General features: G+C 54.0%; 1 long non-coding RNA gene across 1 annotated transcript; it reads right to left on the reverse strand.

The window, feature by feature from the left end:
- Nucleotides 1–10,548: 10,548 nt before the first annotated feature.
- Nucleotides 10,549–13,449, reverse strand: LOC101803471 (uncharacterized). Its single transcript, XR_005261279.2, has 7 exons — nucleotides 13,311–13,449; nucleotides 13,149–13,235; nucleotides 12,531–12,753; nucleotides 12,221–12,363; nucleotides 11,751–11,867; nucleotides 11,320–11,547; nucleotides 10,549–10,701 (listed from the first exon to the last, which is right to left on the reverse strand). It is a non-coding gene; the product is annotated as an uncharacterized lncRNA (long non-coding RNA).
- Between the last annotated feature and the right edge of the window lie 7,017 nt (nucleotides 13,450–20,466).

The following is a 20,466-nucleotide window of genomic DNA, read 5'->3' on the forward strand; positions in this document are numbered from 1 at the left end:
TTGGGTGTTTTATCAGAGCCACTTGCAACTTCCACCCTTCCTGCTACAGCCCAGCACTTCTGCTGATGGAGATTACTGTCTGCCTCCTACTGCTCATTTGCTCTGGGATGTGGATTTATAATTTCATTGCAGACACAGGCAACTCAGACTTTCCCATTTGAGCTTCATCCCCAGCCTCATCCCTGGATCTGCAGTTAAACCCAGCAGATTTACACAGGTGCAAAGGCATCTTGTTGCTGTTTTAAATGATAACAATTGATGTGCCTAATAAAAGATGAAAAATCCAAGCATGAGAAATGCAGATGTTTTATTTGGAGATGCGTATGTAAGAAGCTGGTGTGAGTGGCTCTGGAGCAACCTGAATTTCATTTCAATTCCCCAGGCTGGAAAGGTGATTCTGGCTAATTTGAATCTACTCATTAAGCCACTGTTTCAAAAACACAGAGTCAATTAAACCATCTTCCCCCTGCCCTCGCTCTGTGGGCCTGCCTTGCTCTTAATCAAGGGATGGGGGGAATTGCAGCATCCGTGTGGTGGGGAACAAACACTGAGCTGGTTTTGGCTGATGGAGGTGGCTGCCCTACTGCTGCCGGGTGGGGGGGACGCATGGCACGTGTGACCCCAAGAGCAGAGGGGCCCACAGGTGTCAGCACCAGCCAGGCCGGTGGGGAGCCCCTGGGGCAATGCAGGGGATGAGCAGGACTCAGGGAGGGTCTCTTTCCGGAGGTGCTGTTCTGAGCCAGCACTGGGAGCAGCTTGACAAGTTATAGTGCTTTCTGGGTCATTTTCACACAGACTCAGCAAAATGATTAAAATTAAAAACAAACAATAAAAAGAGAGAGAGAGAGAAAAAAATCACAGCTGCTCTAGCACACACTCAAAATCCTGAGCAGTTTTTGGCTGAAAAGTGCTACAGGAAAAAAAAAAAAAAAGGGTTAGCTGCCTTTTGCTGCACTTAGCTCTCTCGCTGAGGAACGGAGCAGCTTCCCGATGGAGCCAGGGCCTCTCCCTGCCCACTGCTGCTCCTTGGCAGCCCCAGCCCCATCGGGTGTGCTGGTCCCCTGCCAGCCCAGATGCAGCAAGCAGCACTGCCAGCTCTGGTGACAGCCAGGGATTTTTTTTTCCCCCTCCCCCTAGGGATGCAGTGGGAGCCACGTACTGTCTATGGGCTCTTGGCAGTCATTAATTGTGCCTAATGAAACCTTGAGGAACTCACAGAAAGAGCTGCGATCCCCATGGCCAGTCCGGCAGATGGTGTTGGACCCCGCAGAACTCAGGGTGTGTGTGGGGGGAGAGTTCATTGGGATCTCCTTTGGCGCTGGGGGAGGGAAGGCTGGAGCCATGAGAGGGAGCACCCCCAGGGCACGGCCCCTACACCAGGACAGAGCAGCGGCAGCCAAAGCCCTGGCCATGGGGACCGGGGACAGCAGCATCCCCAGGATGATTTGTCCCGCCAGGGTGGGCAATGCCTGGCTGAACCCCGCCCCATTCGTGCCCCAGTGCCTTTCCCTGGGAGCCCAGTTGCTGTTGGGGGGCAGAGAAGGGGGTTACTCTCCAGCCCCCGGATTGCTGGTCGCCAGCTTTGCAGGGAAACAATCATGAGTGGAGAGTGACACCGCATGGCCGGAGGCAGCAAGGCCCTGGGTGCCCTGGGGACACCAGCACGTGTTTGTCCCCTCCTCGGGCTGGGAGGATGGGAGGAGCATCATGGAGCATCCCCTCAATGTGGGCCGGGGTGGATGAGCAGGATGAGACCCTGCAGCACCCAGCTGCGAGATGCCACAGGCTTGCTCCAGCCGGCACCCCAAGCACAGAAGCACCTGTACCCATTGGTGCAGGGCTGGGGGTTGCACCCCAACATGCGGCTTCCCCCCACTGCATGGTGCCCATGTTCCTGGATTTGGGGAGCGCAGGACAGGGACAATGCCACCACCACCAACTGCCACAGCATCGCACACTTCAAGCAGTGTTCATGACCTCTGCTGCATGGAGCTGGTGGCGTTCCCCGTACAGAGCCTGACTCCGCGCAACTCTGCCCTGACCCCGTTGTTGCTGTGGCTTTGATCTGCTTCAGAGCATGAACCCCCGGGGGAAGACATCTCACCTTCTATTTACCTACAAAGCACCGGGCAAACGTACCTGCTCTGCAAACACAGCAAGAGCTGATGACTAATCCTCGTTACTTTTATTATGTATTTGGTAACTAAAATAAAAGTTTCTTTGCCAAACACCTGCTGTTCTGAGCCGTCCCCAGCAGCAGCATGGTCAGGCAAATGGTCTTAATCCCCATGGGAAGGAGAAGGGACCTTTTCCCCTCCAACTGTTGTGGCTTTGTGTGACAGCGAAAAGGGACAGAGCGATCTGGTGCCTGGCTCTCCGCTGGCTGTGTTAGGGCCCCTGGACATCAAGCACTCAGATGTCCCTCCCAGCAGCCAGCCAGCCTAAGGTGACAAAAGGAGGATTTCCCCCATTCCCTTTATTTAGGGCCCTGTCCCAGTTCTTGCAGAGCCGCTGAGCACTGGTGCCAGCTGCCTTTGTCAGGAGCTCTGTGTGCTCAATGTCCCCCACAGTAATGTCCCAGCCAGTGTGCCCATCGCCTTGCCCTGGGAGGGACAATGCACCTTGGGGCCTTGCCCCCGCTGCCACCCGGTGCTCTGGCCCCATTGCAGGGACATTGCTTCTGCAGCCGCTTGCTTTGTGAGTGCAGGAGCCTGCACAGGACCTCGGCCCCATTGTTGCCAGCACCTAAGCGTGAGGCTGCTGATTTACACTGCTGCGGGGAGACCGGTGCTGCCTAGCTCATTGCTCATCCCTGCAGCTGAGGAGTGTCTGCTTGCTGTGCAAATGCAGGGAGGTGCTCCAGGCACCAGGACAAATTAATAGGAGAAATTGCTGCCAGCAGATGTGCCCCAGTTCCTTCTTCCTGCTGTAACCTCAGCTCTGACTGACGATGGATCTCCGAGCAGCCTGGAGTGGTGGGGTTGGGGCAGTGACACTGTAGGGCTTGGGTCTGCCTGGGGTGGAGAATCCCCAGGAGCTGCCCCCATGCAAGGAACATCAGCCTCTGAAATCCAGCTCTGAGCACACACAGCCACCGCAACCTCTTCCCCAAACACGCCTTAGCCTGTCAACAAACCCAAATTGCGTCTTGCTCCAGCAGCTGTGCCCTCAGCAGTTCCCCACTGGGTGCTTGGCGCTGCAGTTATTCTGCACCAGAGTGAACGTCCCTTCCCAAAGCACCAACCATGGCTCAGTAACAGCAGCAATAACACTCACAAGCCCTACATCTGCCCCAAGGGAACTGGGGCTCAGGAGGAGCAGCAGCTCCTCGGGGAATGCCAAGGGGTGAATGAGATGGCTCCAAATCTCTGCCCTGGGGCTGGGCAGTGCCACATATGCCTGTGGATTTAGGCAGTGTGCAGGCAGGAGCAAGAACAAGTGTGCTCATGGAGCAAGCCAGTGCTTCTCACACACAATTTCTCTTCCTATTCCCCCTCCGGTGTCACTTCCCTGCCTGGTGCAAACCCCGTGGGATGGGGCAAAGGGGCCGGCACTGTCCTCATGGGAACCTGGCAGCACAAAACCAGCTGAGGCCTGGGCATCATCGTGCGCAGCCTGGCCCTCCTGGTACAGGGCAATGTGATGAACTGCGCTGGTGCAGCAGCTTCCTGCAGGACACCGCCTGCTTCACCCCCTCTCTCCCTGGTTCAGTGGAGGCACCGCTCAGTGGGTCCAATGTCCCTACTCCAGCCCTGACCAAGCCCACGCGGGGTCTGTACCCACGCGTCCCATCACTCCCTACTGCTGGAGAGCTGGGGGCAGCCGCCCTGCCGCCTCCCGCCCCGTCCCCGTTGGGATGCATCCCGATGCGATGCAGCCCACATTCCCCTTCCTGCAGCTGTAGTGTGAGGAAGGCACTCCCGCCTCCGCAAGAACCCTGCCTGTGTTTATCTGAGCACAACATCGAATCCCTCCCGGCAGCTCCAGGCTCGTTTTCAAATGTCATTAGAGCCGCTTTGCAGGCGATTAGGATTCCAGGCACTGCAGTGCCTGGACGGCAAATGTGTCATGTGCACCTGCGAGACAGAAACTGTCCCTGGTGCCCCTTGCCCCCGTGGTCCCACGGCTGCCCCCATGCTTCATGCAGGCAAATCAAGTTCTCTGCCCTTAACTCATCAGCTCCAGCTGTGGCCGTGGCCTCCAGTGGCCCTGGGGTTGTTGGGTCACACCAGGCAGTGGCAAGAGGAACCCAACGCTGTGCCCGTTCAGTGCACTTGCTGAGCTCCTTGGGTGCTCACCTCCCTGCCTTGGGACCGAGGCAGCTGCCAGGGCCACCAGCCAGGAGAAGTCCTCCTCATCTATTTCTAATCACTCTCTCTCAACTCTGCAGCATTTCTGACCCATCTGTCACTTCACAAGATATCATCTCAGGAGAAAAGCTGCACTTTGATGTAGCTCACATGGGAATGCATCCCCAGCCACCACCAGATTTCCCACTTTGTGGGCAGATGCTAACTCTGAGCACCAAAATCCCCAAGGAAAGGCTGCCCCAAGTGCACTAAGGATGGCACATTGCCACCACACATAACTGGGAACCTGGAGTCCTGCTTTTTTTCAGCTCCCTGCCTTCACTCCACGTCCTCTGAGTGGGATGGGAGCCATTATATTGAAAGACAAGGCAAATTACACTGGTGTGCAATGATGGTAGATCTGATTCATAAGCCAGGAGGGTTTTCAAGGTCTAATTTGGGATTATAGACAGATGACGACTTCTTTAGTAACCAGGAAGACTTGGGAAACTTCAACTTTTCTTTGAGGAACATGTAATTACTTGCCAGCTTAGTGCTGTTCCCATGGCTGTCTAAGAGCTTGGCTTCTGTGGGACAGAGACGCTGTCACAGTTCAGAAATGGGTTTTAAATAGGGAACAGCTTAAAATTTACCAGGAGGATCATCCCTTGACCTCAAGCTGGTCTCCAGGAGCATTGGCTAGCACCAGCTTTAAGAGTGCAGTTTCTTCCCCAGGGAATCCAGTTGTTGACAGTCCATCGCAGCCCATGCGCATGCATTGTTTTTATGAAGCACAGGTGTCCACACAGCCCCAACCTCACCCCTTCTGCCTGCATGGGGACTGGGAGCTGGAGCCGTGTGGCTGCCCCAAAGCTAAGCGATGCTTCGAGGCTCCATGTGTGAAGTCCCTTTTGCAGCTGGGCACAGTGGGAATGGGCTGGGCTGCTAAGGGCACACAGGTGCACAGGTGAGTGTGTGTGGCCATCACCCCAGGCCAGGCATAGCACCTGGCAGGCTGGAGGGCACCCGCTGGGGCTGTGGAGACGTTTTGGAGAGCATCAGCACCGGAGGTGAGACTGCACTGGGCACCGGGCCAGCGTTATTAGCATCTCGCAGGCAACAAATCCACCCACGTCCTCCACGGAAGGAAAAACTGTTTGGAAACAAGGGCTCTGTCTGGCACAGGGAGCTGGGGACATCCGGCACCCCGCGTCTCCTGGCCAAAGGTGCTGTACCAGGAGGATGTCAACAAGTAAACAAACTGAATGCCCACAACTGGGCACGGATGCAAAGGCAGCCTGCCCACTGGCCCTGCACACTTCAGGCATTGGCAGGAGTGGGGCAGTTGCTCCCAAAGGACCATAGGTCCTTCACGGGGCAGAATTAGGGTTCTGGGCACAGGGCAGCTGTTGCTGGCTATTGCATTTTCCCAAGCTGTTTTTGCTGTTAATGCCTTGTAAGCAGGATAGAGTCAGGCAGGGCAGCCCCCCCCAGCTCACCAGGATGCACTGAGGGCTGTTGGCCGACGGCTGCAATGCTGATGCAGTGATCCCTGCTCTGCCTCACAGGGCTTATCCCACCTGCAGGCTCCCTTGTTCCTCCTCATGCCCTGCCCCTTCCATAACAAGCCTCAGAAAACTTCATCCAGCCAAGCCTCTTCATTTTTTTTGAAAGCCCCCAAGCGTGTCTCATCAGCACAAACAAGAGGAAGAGAAGGAAGAAACTAGTTAAAGCAAAGTCCCAAGAAAGTGTTGTCTCATTACTCTCCACATCTGACAAAAGCTACCAAAGCTGCATTAAACTTAGGAGTAACAATAATTCATCACACTTCTGCCATCATTAATCCTGGGTAATTGTTTCTATAATTAAAGGCCCCATTGTGTCTTGTCTCTCTAATACAATTTATTAGATGGGGAGCAGTCTTGCATGAACGATGCATGGCTGCTGGGAAGACATCTGCCTTTGGGTTGCTCGCATGCAAGAAAATGCAGGGAGGCTGCCTCCAGTGCCAGCAGCTCCTGCATGCACCTCATGGCATTCAGCCCGGGGATGAGAGCCCACGGGGGATCAGAGCTCCTGGCCTGTGATCCACAGATGAGCTACAGCCAAGGAGCAGCAAGAGGAAGCACCTCTGGCCCCAGAGCTGTGGGAAGGCTGGGTTTGTTTCAGCAAAGCTGCATTAAAACCTTGAGGTGAGCCAGGCACGGCCCAAGGGGTAGAACTCTCCGCTGGTGATGATCTAGGTGGTCTTTCAACTCCCCCCTCCATGTTACCATCCCTGGAGCCCAGATAGGAACTGGCTGGAGTGCACAGTAGAAGATGCAATCCAGGGCAGTTCCTCAGCTGCCCCAAGATGTTCTTGGCATAAAGTTCCCTTTGCTCCAGACTCCTCCTAAAAAATATTTTTTTGAAATAAACCCAGGAGCTACTAAGAAGGCTGAAAGAGCCATAGAGGTCCCGGAAGGCTGCTCACCTCCTTGGGTGACCCACAGTGAGGGGCACTGCCAGATCAGAGCTGGAGTGGGAGCGTGCCTTGGCTCTCAGCATTCCCCACCACCTCCCACTTGTCTAAGCTAATACTTGCAGCATCTTAAAAGGAATATGAATAAATAGAGCACGTTTTGGAGAGTGCATGGATGAAGTTAATAGGACCTGAAAATTACTCTTATGAGTCACCTCCCTAATGTATGTGCATGTTAACACTCACAGCGTGCTCACCCTCCATCTTTGTTTTCCAGAGCTTTCACTGGGGGGTTTGGCTGGGAAGGCACACACGTGGGAGGCACTGCTTATTCCCCACCTCAGCTGGACATCGCCATTAGAGAGGGAGTGGGCTAGCCCACGGCATCTCATGACTGTTCAGTTGCTTTGCTCACAGTGTGACACACAATAAGTCTGCAGACCTCAGCTCTTCTTGACGCCAGCCTCCTGCTGGAGAGCAGCCTCAGCCTCCAGCAGAGCGCTGCTTTCCCAGTGCCACCCAGCTGTGACCCTGGTACAAGAGACGACAACCAGGCTGGCAGCACAGATATTGGCTCCCAGCCCCTGGAAGTCTTCAGAGCACACATGAGCCAGAAGTATTTGGCCTGGAAAAAGCGCTCCCCTCAGGTAAGGGGTCTGCTTCCAGCAGCACTGCTCACAGCCTGGAGCACTCCCGTACCAACCTGCGCCTCGGGGGCAGGTGGGCAGCACAGAGCACCCATGAAAGGAGCTCAGTTTTGGCTGCAGCAAGAGGTTGGACCACTCATACCTTTGTCTATCCCCATCTCTGTGTGTCCAGCTCAGGGCTGAAACATTCTTTTAGTTGCTCAAAGCAACCTCAGGCTCTTGCATCCAGATAAACTCCTGCTGTAGAGGGATGTGAAGTCAGCCCATGTGGAAAGCCGGTGCTGGCAGCTCCCTGGAAGGGGCTCTGACTGCACCGAGGTGCAGCTGCAGCACTGGCTGTAAAACCACTGCGTTCAGGGCAGCCACAGCACTCGGAGAGCAGCTGCCTGTGCTGCGGAGCAGAATCAGTCAGGTCTTTGGTGCAGCCCCTTGGCACCACCTGGAGCTCAATATCGCACAATAAAGTGGGATTTATCATCTGGGAGGTGTGGGCAGGAGCCTCGTGCAGATGACAGCACTGAGAGAGCACCTACCTGGGGGGCAGGGGACTTGTATCTCCTCTGAGCTGCTGGAGGCTGAGCAGGACAGGAGGGGCACAGCCCAAGGGGTCCCCCCTTTTCCTGCTCAGAAGGATGCTCCCAGACCACAGATCAAGAACAGGTACAAAGAAGAGGAAAGGGAAAGATACTTGGAGGTGCTTAGCAAAGAGCTATGCCTTTCAATAGAGGGAGATGCCTCCATCCTCATGTCCTGCTCTTAGTCCCCACATCTCCACCCTGCTGTAGCACAAGGAGGGGCCAAATCCCCAGGAGTCATCAGGTCCTGTAACACCCTGCAGGTGAGACACCGCGGCATCACCGAGCCGCCCTCAGCATCCTTCTAGCCACAAATCCACCTTTGCGTGAGGTATGAGCCTTGCCCTGCTGCAGCCAAGCCAGCCCCAGGCACAGTCCTGTGAACCAACAGGGGGTTACTCCTCCATCCCCTCCAGCAGCAGTAGCCCCCGTTCTGCCCCTCCCTGGGTGACCACAGAATCGCAGCACATACCTGGGTTGGATCCAAGGCGAACACTTGGGATAAAGCATCTCTGTAGCTCATTCTCCCTCCTCTGAGCCATTTGCTGCCTTCACATTCATCTGAGGAAGGCTCTTCTCCCTAGATCAGGGCTCAGGACTCATGTAGGATTCGGGCATGTCCCTCATTGCAGACAGGTATGCCCAGAACTGATCTGCAGGTGAGCTCAGAGCCAGGTTTAGTGCTAGTCCCTTTCTCACTACATTTTGAGGCATAGTGGCTCTGCAGCCTGGCACTCAGACAAGGAACAAAGGCCCCTCTTTATCTCCACATCCAGCATTACTGAAGCTCAGGAGCCAGCAGGAAAATCCCACACAGATTTCAGAAAATGCCCTTACCTAGCTGTGTACCACTAAATGATGTTTTATCATTCTCTGCTTTGAAAACTCTGGCTGCAGAGAATAGGGCTATTAAAAAACAAACAATGAGCAATTGACTTAATGCAGAGCCCAACATAATATCCGTGAGTTGCAATATCAGCTCTTTTATCAGCCTTAAGTAAAACCTTGCTATTATTCAGCAGTAATGAAACCCCTGCTGCTGTGGCTGCAGATAACGCAAGGTGAGAGGAATACCTGCACTTAAAGAGACACTACCATAGGGAAAAATGAGGAACAGCTCATAACTACCTGAGCTTTGACACTTGGAGTCCCGAGTTCTGCACACTGGAGGTGCACAAATAACTGGTCCAACCCATGAGGAAATCCACTCTGCCCAGCCCAAGCCATGCCCCACTGAAGCAGAGCCACATGGAGCTGCAGCAGGTCTCAGGCCAGAGCCACGTGTGGAAGGTCAGCTTCAGAGCCCTAGGGAGGGCTCCACGGGCTGCAGCTCGAGCTCAGGTGTACCAACCAATTTCAAGCTGAAGCATTTCATCCTTTAAAGCATTTGCTGCTGGCCAGAGCATGACAACTTTAGCCCAAGGGGGAAAAGCTGCAGAGAGCACAGCACAACCCAGAGCTGCTTCTGACAGCTGAAACAACCTGTGATTAGGAAGACATCAGTACCCCTGATCACGGCAGGGCTGGGAGCAGGAATATCTCCATCCCCACCACCATCCTGCCTTTAACTGTGGGATTTGGAACTCCCACTTTTTTCTTTTTTTTTTTTTTCCTTCCTCAACGCATATGAAATAGGACACAAAGAATCAAAACCTGGGGGTGTCTCAGCACCTCCCTCCCTGGTAAGGATTGATGCTTCTCAGAAGCTTTGCCCATAGGAGGGATCAAGCACAGCTGGCAGGGTTCATCCAGGCTGGACCTGCTGGAGGGCTCAGCTACTTCAGCAGCACACCCCATTTCAGGCAGCCAGTTATTTTTATCAGCTGGAACACTGTTAGTCTGAGCTGATGCACATGCAAACACAGCTAGAGGCAGTTGTGCCATCGGACAACCTCCAGGCAGGCCCTGAGCAAAAGCTCAGCACCTTGGGCTGCGTCCTTTTTATTTTACTGACATTTGGAATATCTATTGCTCTTTTCAGTTTCAGCTACTATCACTTGTTCCATGTAACAGATGTGTTGGCCAACCTAAAGTCACTCCAGGTTGTGTTCATGATAATCCTGATCCCAGCCTCCCCTTCCTGACCCTGACTCACTTCTTGCTCAACTCTTGCCCTGAACCGAGGTCCTCTGTAGGATTCATTCAGGGAGGGCCCCAGGCAGAAATATCCCAGCAGACTGAAGACCCTCAAGTGCTCAGCAAGCAGTGTGGATCCCCTGTGAAGCTGTTTGGTTTATCCCAAAGACAGGCTTGCTGCCTCTTGTATTTCTGGTGATGTATATGTGGAGGTGCCCATCCTGCACATCAGAGGACAGCCAGCACAGGGACAGCTGGGGACCAGTCAGCATGGCCACACTCAGGCACTGCTGTATTGGAACACTGCTCCGCTACCTGTACCCCTTCCCATCACAGCATTGCCAAAGCCATAACCCCCTGAGGCCACGGAGAGCCTTTCCACAGGTGGGATTGGGGCACAGATGCCAATGGCAACCCTGTGCTCCCAGCAGCAGTGTGCCAATGCCACCTGGCACAGAGAGCCTGCCAGGTCCAGCTACTGACAGCCAACTACATCCCAATTCACATGAAAAATAGGGTAATTTATTATAAAGTTCAAAAATATCAATGTCATTAACTGGACAGCTTACACTAGAACACAGCAGCCAGAGAAAAACAGACACTTCACAGCCACAGCAGAGGTCTGGGCCCACCGGTCAGGGTTCCTGCTTACCCTAGAAAAGATGAGATTTGTCCTTGAGCACAGCAGCCAGTCACAGGGGGTTGAGAAACTGAGCACAAAACATACCCCACACTTCCTCACCCTCCATTCCTCTGCAAGCTGAGCATCAGCTTCATAGGAGGTGGGAGGGTATTGGTTGGTGCCTTGGGAACAGATGGGTCTAGAGCAGTGGAGGATCCCATGCAAAGTTACTGGTGATGAAGACTCTCCCACAAACCCTCCCCAGTTTTCAGGGCAAGCTCTCTGGGTCACGGTGTCATGAAGCTTCTGGGTCAGAGGGAGCTGCCCTAGGTACCAGCACAAGGTGCTCAACTGAATTTTGGTAGCCCTAACACCCAGGGGATGAAGGTGCCCAGGGCTCTGTGCACAGCCAGCATCACCTCAGCAGCATGTCTGGGACTGATGTGTCCTTGCTGGGGAAGACAGCCGCAGCCCTACAATCCTTGCCTGGTTCACATGGCAGAGAAGGGAAAAGAGAGCTGTCCCAAAAAGCTCAGAGCCTGAGGGCATCTTCCCAAGCTGAAACCCCTCTGAGTACAGACCACTTATGATACCTCACCTAATAAAGGAGGGCAGGTGGGACTATTACTCATGCAAGAAGAGTCCTCACCTCATGCTGCAACAAACTGCTGCTCTCATGATCCGCCTCCTGCTCCTGGCCACTACCATCCCCACTGCTCTCACAAGCTGGTGGCTTCTGGGCATCACCATCACCACTGTCAGTGTCAGAAGCGTCTTCCCCACTGCTGGACACAGACGAGTCCCTCAGTCCCTGCTCCATGCTCGCAGCCAGCAGCTCTGGGATATCCCCATCCCCAGTGGGCTGGGCATCTTCCACCTGCAGAGACAGGGACTGGGTCAGACTGCAGCTCCATAGACAAGCAGCACAGAAAACCCACGAATGATCTTGTGAACTCACCCCAGAAACCTCTCCTTCTATAGCCAAGGGAAGAAGGACCGAAGCATGTCCTTCCAGCTCAGTATCTGAAAGTCTACCCAGGATGAAGTCAGCAGCTGGATGCAGCAGGCCTACTCACTCACCTGGAGAGCTGATGACTCCTTCAACAGAACAACCCCATCCTGCTCTTCAAACTCCAGGTCTGCTTCAGTGTCATTCTGGGACTTGTACTCCTCGCTGTCTGTTTCCAAATCCGAGGGCTGAGGAGGGAAAAGGCAGCCCCTGAGGGAGGCATCAGCCCTGCAGCCAAGCAGCCATGGGTGGCCATGGTGCTGCTTTGCAGGGACACTAACTGAATGGGAATTCTGGTGTTACGGGGCAAGCAGGGCACCCACACTTTCAGACACTGAAGATGCAATACTCAAGTTCTCCTTGGACAGCCTGCAGCCCCCAAAGGGCATATGACAAAGGAAGCCTCTTTGTGTCTCTCTGTGCAGGCTCCTCTGCAGCCCTACATAGAGAAGCTCCCAGTCCACTGGGAAGACGGAGGGCAAACAATCCTGACTCACTTTCCCAGGGGGAAAGGATCTGCTCAGGCACCAGAACACCATACCTCGTATGTGACATCTTCAGGGTCATCTTCCAGCAGGTCCCCCTCCAGCACCTCCACCCAGGACACCTGCTCCTCCAGAGCAACATCGTCCCGTTTCCTCTTGTTTGCTTTACTAGAAGGGTTGATCCGAGCTTCTCGGATCTCTGCAGGGATCCACAGGAGGCAGAGTGCATACAGAATAAACACACAGCTGTGCATTTCCCAGCTTTCTACCCAGCACAGGAGCTTCAGATCCAATGTGTTTGGATGTCATGCTCTGTGCTTCTGGCCTGCAAACCCTTTGGGTACTCCAGAAGTCCCCAGCTCTTACCCTTGGGCATGTTGCTCTGGCCCCAGTCCACTGGCAGTTGGCCCAGGACGTTCCGGATCCTGGTGGGGACGATGGAGAGAAGGAGACGCGTCAGCCTCCCGTAGCGCTTCTTGGCGAGTCGTCCAGGTCTGGTGGGAGACTGTGTGGGGCAGACTTTGCTGATAATTGTCTCTACAGGGACCACAAGCCCAACCCAGGCTGATACTTTCTGAAGGATCTTCAGCTGCAAGCAAGAGAGAATTACATTTGGTAGCATGAGACCTTCCAGTTACTTCAAGTTCTCAGTGAAAACCTTGACCTTTGAGCTCTGCTCTCTCCCAGCATAAGTAGGACCAACTTCAATCAGGTAAACAGGGACCAGTGAGGTTGTACCTTGCCCCCTTCTGGTACAGAGAAGAGAAACACAAATGCTGCAGTAACCACTAGCAGAAGAGGAGTAAGATAAGACCAAATCAGACAGAGAATGAAATGGGAATGGGAGAAAAACAGAGGATGAGCACACACTGACTGCAGAGCAGGGGGGATGAAGAGCAGAGAGGATGATAGAGCAGAGAAGCCAAGCCACTGCCACCCCATCCCCTTGCCCTCAAACCCCTCCAGCAGAGAAGCATCACCTACCAGGTTCCTGACAAAGCCTAGCTGAAATACCTGGCACAGGATCCTGCTAGGCATGGAGTAGGGTTTGTTGCGGACAACCATCTGCCCCTACACCGAGAGAGAAAGGTCAGCCATCCTGCACTCCAGGTTCACCCTGGCCCCAGCAGAACCCACCCCATGTACCTGGAGGAGCTCTGCACACACTGAGCTGCTGTGTGACTAGGACTGCTGCCACCTGATGCTGCCCAAACCTGGCTTAGCCTAGCCTGCAGCCCCCAGCTACTTGTAGTTCATGGCCCAGCTGCTCCCCATTGTGCTGACGAGCTGCTTGCCCCACTCACAAGTGAGGCAGCCCCATGTGCCCTTCTCTGGGGGTTCCTTGGTGTCAGCACTCAGCCTGATGCCTCATTCAAGGGGGGTGATAGCTCTCAATTTCCTCTACAATTTGGGATACTCATCTCCCAGTGTGGGTTGTAGCTTGCAGAGCCAAGGCTCTGGGGTGGGATGTCTCCCATCTCTCTGTGCTGGTGCAAATAGCTAAGGCAGAAGGCTGAGATGCCAAAATTCAGACCCTCTGCGCCCCCTGATGGGCCTAAGGGAGGGGGACCCTCAGCTTCCTCCCTGTGTGCACCCTCCCATTGCTCCTGCAGTGCAGTGAAGCTGAGTCTGGGGTTTGTTTGAGTCAATAAAGCTGAAAGGAAGAGAGCGAGGCCAGCCTTTCCTTGCGTGACCCCTCCAGTTGCCTTCCTGTGCCTGAGTGGTTGACAAATGGCCTCCACTCTGATGACAGCAGGTGCAGGGATGTGTCAGCCGGTGTCACCCAGCATCACGGCACGCAGAGCAATCAGGGCTGCCTGCAGAGCATAAATATGAGGCAGTGCTCCAGCAGCTGCCAACCCCACCATGCTGCATCGGGAGGCAATGCTCTGTCCTTGCTCACTCCAGGACAAGAGCTCCAGGGACAACTTCCAGCACATGGTGACCACTAACCTGCATCCCACAGTTTACCATCCCCTCTCTGGACATCCTGGAGAAACACTGGTGTGTGGGGCCGCTGGTGAGGACAGCACAGGGCAGCAGCTCGGGGCTGGTGCTGGTGGACACACGCGGTGTGCCTGGCTCCATCCCATCCTGCTCCAACACCGAGCTCGCCACCAGCACGTAGACTATCCCAAATCATCTTGCCTGGGCAGCTCTGCCCCTGCCCCATCTCCCCAAGGTCATCACACTGTACGGCTTTGTCACCCTGGGGCAGAGCCCTCAGGTCACCTGGGAAGAGGCCTTGTTTTTCCACACAGGTCGCCCTCGAGCTCCTGCTGCTGAAATACCCCCCAGGTCCCAGCAGGAGCCAGGGCACTGCAGACACCCCCGGGTACCTGGGGCTGCTGGAGATGGGTGCTCCCACACAGGTGGAGGCCTGAGGGACCACAAGCGGATGAGTCCCAGTGCCACCGGTCCCAGGGATGTTGGAGGCAGCCAGCAGCCAGGCCCTCCCTCCACCCTGGAGACGTGCCATGTGGGGTGTGCTGGAGAGCAAAGAAGCTGAGAAGACAGCGAGGAGGCTGGTGATTCACTTCCTGAAGGTGGGATCCAGCCTGGAGCTCTCTGCTGGGAAGTTCTCTGGGAACTTGCTCCAGAGGTTCCTCAAGAAGCCCTGTGCTCCCCGGCAGCTCAGGCCTCTGCGTTTTACTTGCCACTGACTTTACAAAGCTGTTCAGGAAGCAGAGGATCCCTAAAGCCTTGGGACAGAGGCACTTTTTGCAAATACATTGACTGCCAGGCAGCCAGACCCAGACCCTAGGGCAGCGGATGGGTCACTCTACCTGGAGGAAAAGCATCTGGGTGGCATTGCCCTTGGCCAGGCACCAGAAGCGCTCCCCACAAGGCAGGGGGGGTCAGGGCAGGCTGGGGAGCAGAGTGGTGGCAGGTCTGTAACTGCATGGTGGCCTAATAAAGGTAAAAACATCTCAAGCAATGAGTGCGCCTCTGTTTTTTCCTTAGCTGTCCCAGCAGTTTGGTATCAACAAGATATTTTGGTGCCAGCCACACACACCCCATCCCCCCAGCACCCTCAGTGCACCCCCCCATCTCTGCAGCTCCTGGCATTTATCTCCCAGCCACAGCAGGCTCTTGATGGGCTGAAGCAGGAGGCTGCCTGTGCCCTGTGGTACGAGCTGTTGCAGGGCAAGGGAGAGGGGTGATGATGGCAGCTGCTTGACAGCTGCTGTCCTTCTCCATGGCTGTGGGGTGGGACATTTGTGTGTGTTGGGGACCCTCCCCAGGTGAGGACCCTCCCTCTGCTTTCAGCAGGCAGCAGCTCCTCCGGAGCAGTGACTCCCCACCATTCCCAAGGGTTCAGTCACCAACCACTTGTAACCAGCCACAGTTGAGACAGTTTCACATTGCTGGCTGTGCACTCATAAATTGTTTTTTGCTTTTATTGAGAAGCAGAACTCGTAAGGCAAGAACTAAAGCATCTCTGGTCAGCAATGCTCTGGGGTTAATGCAGAGCAGCCTCTTGGATCAGCAGTGTTGGGCTGTGGCCACCGTCCCTCCACAGGGCTTTTAATTCCCAGCAGGGACCCCCCCAGGGTGGCACTGGGTGGTCTGGTCCTGGCCAGGCATCAACAGAGACCCTGCAATGAAACCTCACCAAGCTGGCAGTAGTCAGGTTTTGGGTTGGGGCCATTAAGCAGGGAGTTAATCATCTTGGTTTGATTCCCACCTTCCAACTCTGTTCCTCCAACACTTTAGCCCCAGTAGATGATATGCCCTTCGCAGGACATGCTGATCCCCAGGCAGCTCTGCACAGTGTGCAAATACAGATGAGCAAAAGCAAGATTCAGGGGTCCCATAGTTGTGTTCTTTTCCAGGTATCCTGGTTTCAGTTAGGACAGAGTTAATTTTCCTCCTAGTAGCTGGTAGGGTGCTCTGTTTTGGATTAGAATGAGAAGAGTGCTGATAACACGCTGATGTTTTAATTGTTGCAGAGCAGTGCTTACACCAAGCCAAGGACATTTCAGCTTCTCGCTCTGTCCTGCCAGCGGGCAGGCTGGGGGTGCAACAAGAGCTAGGAGGGGACAGACCTAGGAAAGCTGACCCAAACTGGCCAAAGGGGTATTCCACACCATCTGATGTCATGCTAAACAATAGATAGGGGTGGCTAGCTGGGGTGGGGGGGGCAGGCTGCTCGGGGTTAGGCTGGGCATTGGTCAGTGAGTGGCGAGCAATTGCATCGCTCATCACTTGTTTCGTACACATTATTATTAGTAGTACTATTATCATCATTATTGTTATTATTATTGTTGTTATTACTATTTTTCTGTCTTAGTAAACTGTCTTTATCTCAACTCACAGGCTTCACTTTCCCATTTCTCTCCCCCATTCCAGAGAGGGAGGGGGGAGGGTGAGTGAACAGCTGTATGGTGTTTAGCTGCTGGTTGGGTTAAACCACAACACCGGGCAATGCTCTGTGAGTGCTGGTACCCAGAGGACATCAGCATTGGCATTAAGTGGGTGCAGAGCTTTCCAGAGTCCAAATCTCGGTTTCCTCCAGGCGTGTACGTGCCCTCTGCAATGCTTACTGCATGGATATTAAAAGCTTTTTCTCCAGCACAGGAATATGTGACAGCCAGGGCTGCTAGAGAGTGAACTGGGATCAGTTACATGATAGAAAATCCACTAAACATTTATTATAAGGAGCTCAGACACTATGGGGTGAGTCAGGGACCAAGACTTTAAAATTTAAATTGATCTCCAGCTCCTGAGGACATTGCCTCTGCTCTGTACTCAGGGCTGAGAGGGCAGATAGAGTTACCAGAGATTAATAAACAAGCAGTTATCAGTTAGCTGAGCTCTGATATCTGAACATGTGCACGCTCCAAGCTGACAAGCAAATGTGAACTAAGCCATGCTGCTGTAAACCTCTCTCTTTCTTCTTTTGGTGCTTAAGCTACTGCACAGTAGTTGCTCTACCCAACTGCCTCTGTCATCTTCCATCTTGTCATTCTCCAAGCATGGGGGCAAATCCTCAGTAGCAGTTCGCTGAACCTGTGTGTCCACTGTATTAAGTAAACACTGGAGATTGGGACCAGGACTTCTGGGTTTTATCCCCTGGTCTGTGACCTTCCTGAGCTCCCGGGAACATTTGTGTGCCTCTAACCTTGTCTACAAAATTAGAAGAAATCTTCTGTGTTTCACAGGTGGATCACGGGGCCTCATCCATTCTTCTTCACAAGACATCTCTGATGCCCTTGGCAGGATTTCCCGAGGGAAGAAATATTACAATACGTTATTACAGCCTGCCATGGTACAAGACTCATTTCCTCTGGGTGTGCCAGCACGGGGATTATCAGCCTGGACAGAATCACAAATTAAAGGTTTGTTTAAAATGATTATGGTGGGGATTGCAAGGTGGCAGGCATGCTCTGGGGCCAAGCAGGGAGGGAAACACCAATTCTGGCCTCACAGCCTAGCCAAGGTGCTCAGTGGCAGAGCTGCACCTCTGCCATGTTTCAGTAACATCTCTACAAGTCATCTCTCCAGCAAGGAGAACGTTGCCCACCATGCCTCAGGTGTGCAGGATGCTCCTTCCTGCACAGCCTGCCCCGGGCAGCGAGGACATTACAGTGGGAGACATCACATAATCATTATTTATGAGATAAATAATTGTTAGCAGCGGCTGATTATTCTGCCTGGGCCAGATACATTTTCTAAATGCTGTTTTTGTCTGACTCAGAATTTTGTCCTAGCCTCCTGCAGGTACAGGCAGCAGAAATGCTCAGGGCTCATTATCCCCTCTCAATCCCACATTCACTGGCTCCAGCAGCACCAACTACGCCTGGCTGTCAGTGGGTGGAATTAGAAAAGCAATCAGCTGAGCCCATGGGGAGCTCCCCCAGACCCTGCAGCAGCTGCTGCCTGGGACCCCCCAGACCCTCCTAGCACCAGCCCAGAGCCAGGCACTGCTCCCATTCCCCAGTCTTGCACTGCAGCCCCTGGCAATTGCCTGCAGCCTTTCCTTTTCCAGAGGTACTCAGCTCCCTCCACTGCCATCTCCTACAAGCACCGGTCTTACCGGCTCTGCAAGGCCACCAAGGGGATGCCAATTGCTCAGTGCCACTCCTCTCAGGTGCAACAAATGTTACCCAGTGAGAAAGCAGCCCTTTGCTACCCTGGGCAAGGGGAGATTTCAGCTTCATAGACCCAGCGCCAATCAGCGGCGGGAGCAACGAGAATTTCTCCCTGTGATTTTTATGCAAGTGAACACCTGGCCTTCCCGAGATCAATACTGAGCCTCAAGTCTTTGCCAAGAATTTTATAGTCAGCATCTATGCATGCTGGGTGCGATAAGCCCTTTTGTACACTCATTAACTGCATCCTCCTCTCCCAGCTAATTGCTGCTGGAAAGGTCATGCTCTGGCTATGAGACAGTACGCTGCAGCCCGAGCCCCTGCCTGGAAGCCGGAGGCTGGGAGGCTCTTCCATAGCCTCTGCAGCGTGGGGCATGCAGTTTGCCCCTGGTCTCCTGAGTGAGAGGGACCTGGGTACCTCCCTGCCAGGGGCCTGGCCCTGCTGCTCTGCACCCCAAAACAGCTCTGCTTCCCATGGGCTCCAGTGCACCTGGGTGCCAGGAGAATGGCTTCTCGTGGCTCAGGCTCATCCTGCGGCTGGCAGGTGCTTGTGACCAGGTAGTGGCTGCCATGGGTGTACCTGCTGCTCCTGTTTATTTCATGAATGGGTCTGTTTGCTGCCATGTGTGCGGCACCCCTGTCCATGCTTTTCTATTCAGAAAGCCAAATGTGGTGGGATCGATCTGCTCTTGAGTATGAGAAGCACTAGCTCTGTTCACCTGTGAGGGGTTGTCTTTCAAAGACAGTGTGACCATCTGCTGCTCTTCATGGAGTTGGGAGTCACCTGTCTCAGGACATGGGGTTCACAGCTGGGAGGGTGTTGTGGGAGCAGCCAGTGCCTCAGGGATGTGCTGTTATCTCTGGACATCTCTGCTCTGCTGCTGTGGCCAGGTTGGATGGAAAAGCACAAAGGTGAAGCATCTCGTGTTCTGTGAGAGCAAGGCGAGCTCCTGGCCGAGCCCAGCTGTGGGCAGCAGCTGGGACAAGGCACTGGGCAGTAGGAGGTGCTGGGGCAGGGGAGTGCACAGTGGGGCTGGTGACCAAGCCAGAGGGCTGCAGGGAGAGCGGCAGTGATGCCTGGGGTAGAGGCAGACGGTGCCCACACATCTGCAGCAGCCAGCACAGAGCCCCTTGGCAGCATCCTCCGAGCTGCACCGGAGCTGCTCCCTCTGCCATGGGCTGGAGCCAGCCCAAATGAGGCTGCCAGCTCAATTAGAGGAAACATGCGGAAGGCATCTGCAGGGATAGTTCCAATTTCAGCACAGGGCAAAGCCGGGGAGCTGTGTTTTTGTCTTGTTTCCACTAATTATCCATGTAGATAAAACAAGCTGTTAAAGCTGGAAACCCAAACAGTTTTCTGTATGCTGCCTTTGCATCTCCCAGGATCTGACCCCACTGAAGAGCAGAGCTGATTTGTTCACTTGGGGGGTTCATTTCCGCCTGGCTCCTCTTCCCATGACTTTGTGTAGGCACATCTAATTCACAAGCCAAAGCCTGTTGCTGTGCCCACCCCAGGGAAAAGCGGCATTTGCCAAAGGTGGTTTTCCCAAGCTTGGGGTTGCATGTAAGGGGTTTTCCTTTCTGTGCACAGCATGGAAACCCTCCCAGGCTCATTGTCCGGGGATTTCAGCATGGATGCAAGCAGCAGAGATGCAATTGCTACATGAAGGCTACTGCCTCTGTGTGCCTGGTGCTGTACCAATGCAGAGACAGCCTGAGCTTCACTGGGATCAGCATCCCATGTGTCCAGCCTGAGATAAGAGACCATCTGACCTCCAGTAACCACTGGGGATCATGAGGAACAAAGCACCATCTCCATACCACCCACCACAAAAAGGGTGGAAAATCACAAGCACCTTGTTTACAGACCTGGAGCCTCTCTGTGAGTTATACCCAACCTCCAGCTGCCTCCTGCTTCAACGGCCCCCAGCTGATGCTCTCCACAGCTGCAGTCTCCTCCTCCTCCTCTCTGCGCAATCCTGTGTGCCAAGCCACTGCCTTTTGACCATAGCTCTCAGAAGCATTTCAATGCCCTTGGCATGTGTACAGCAAATACAAATGACCAGCAAATCTGTAAATCTCTTCATCAGAAGAGCTGAATAATGTTCCCCCAGACCCCAAGTTCTCATCTTTTGCCACAACCCCTTCTTCATGTGGGCAAATGCATGTGCAAGTACTTCTAAGAGGCTTACAAAGCGATATTGCTT

This window comes from Anas platyrhynchos, chromosome 29 (assembly GCF_047663525.1).
Source record: "Anas platyrhynchos isolate ZD024472 breed Pekin duck chromosome 29, IASCAAS_PekinDuck_T2T, whole genome shotgun sequence".
In the NCBI taxonomy this organism is placed as follows: Eukaryota; Metazoa; Chordata; class Aves; order Anseriformes; family Anatidae; genus Anas; species Anas platyrhynchos.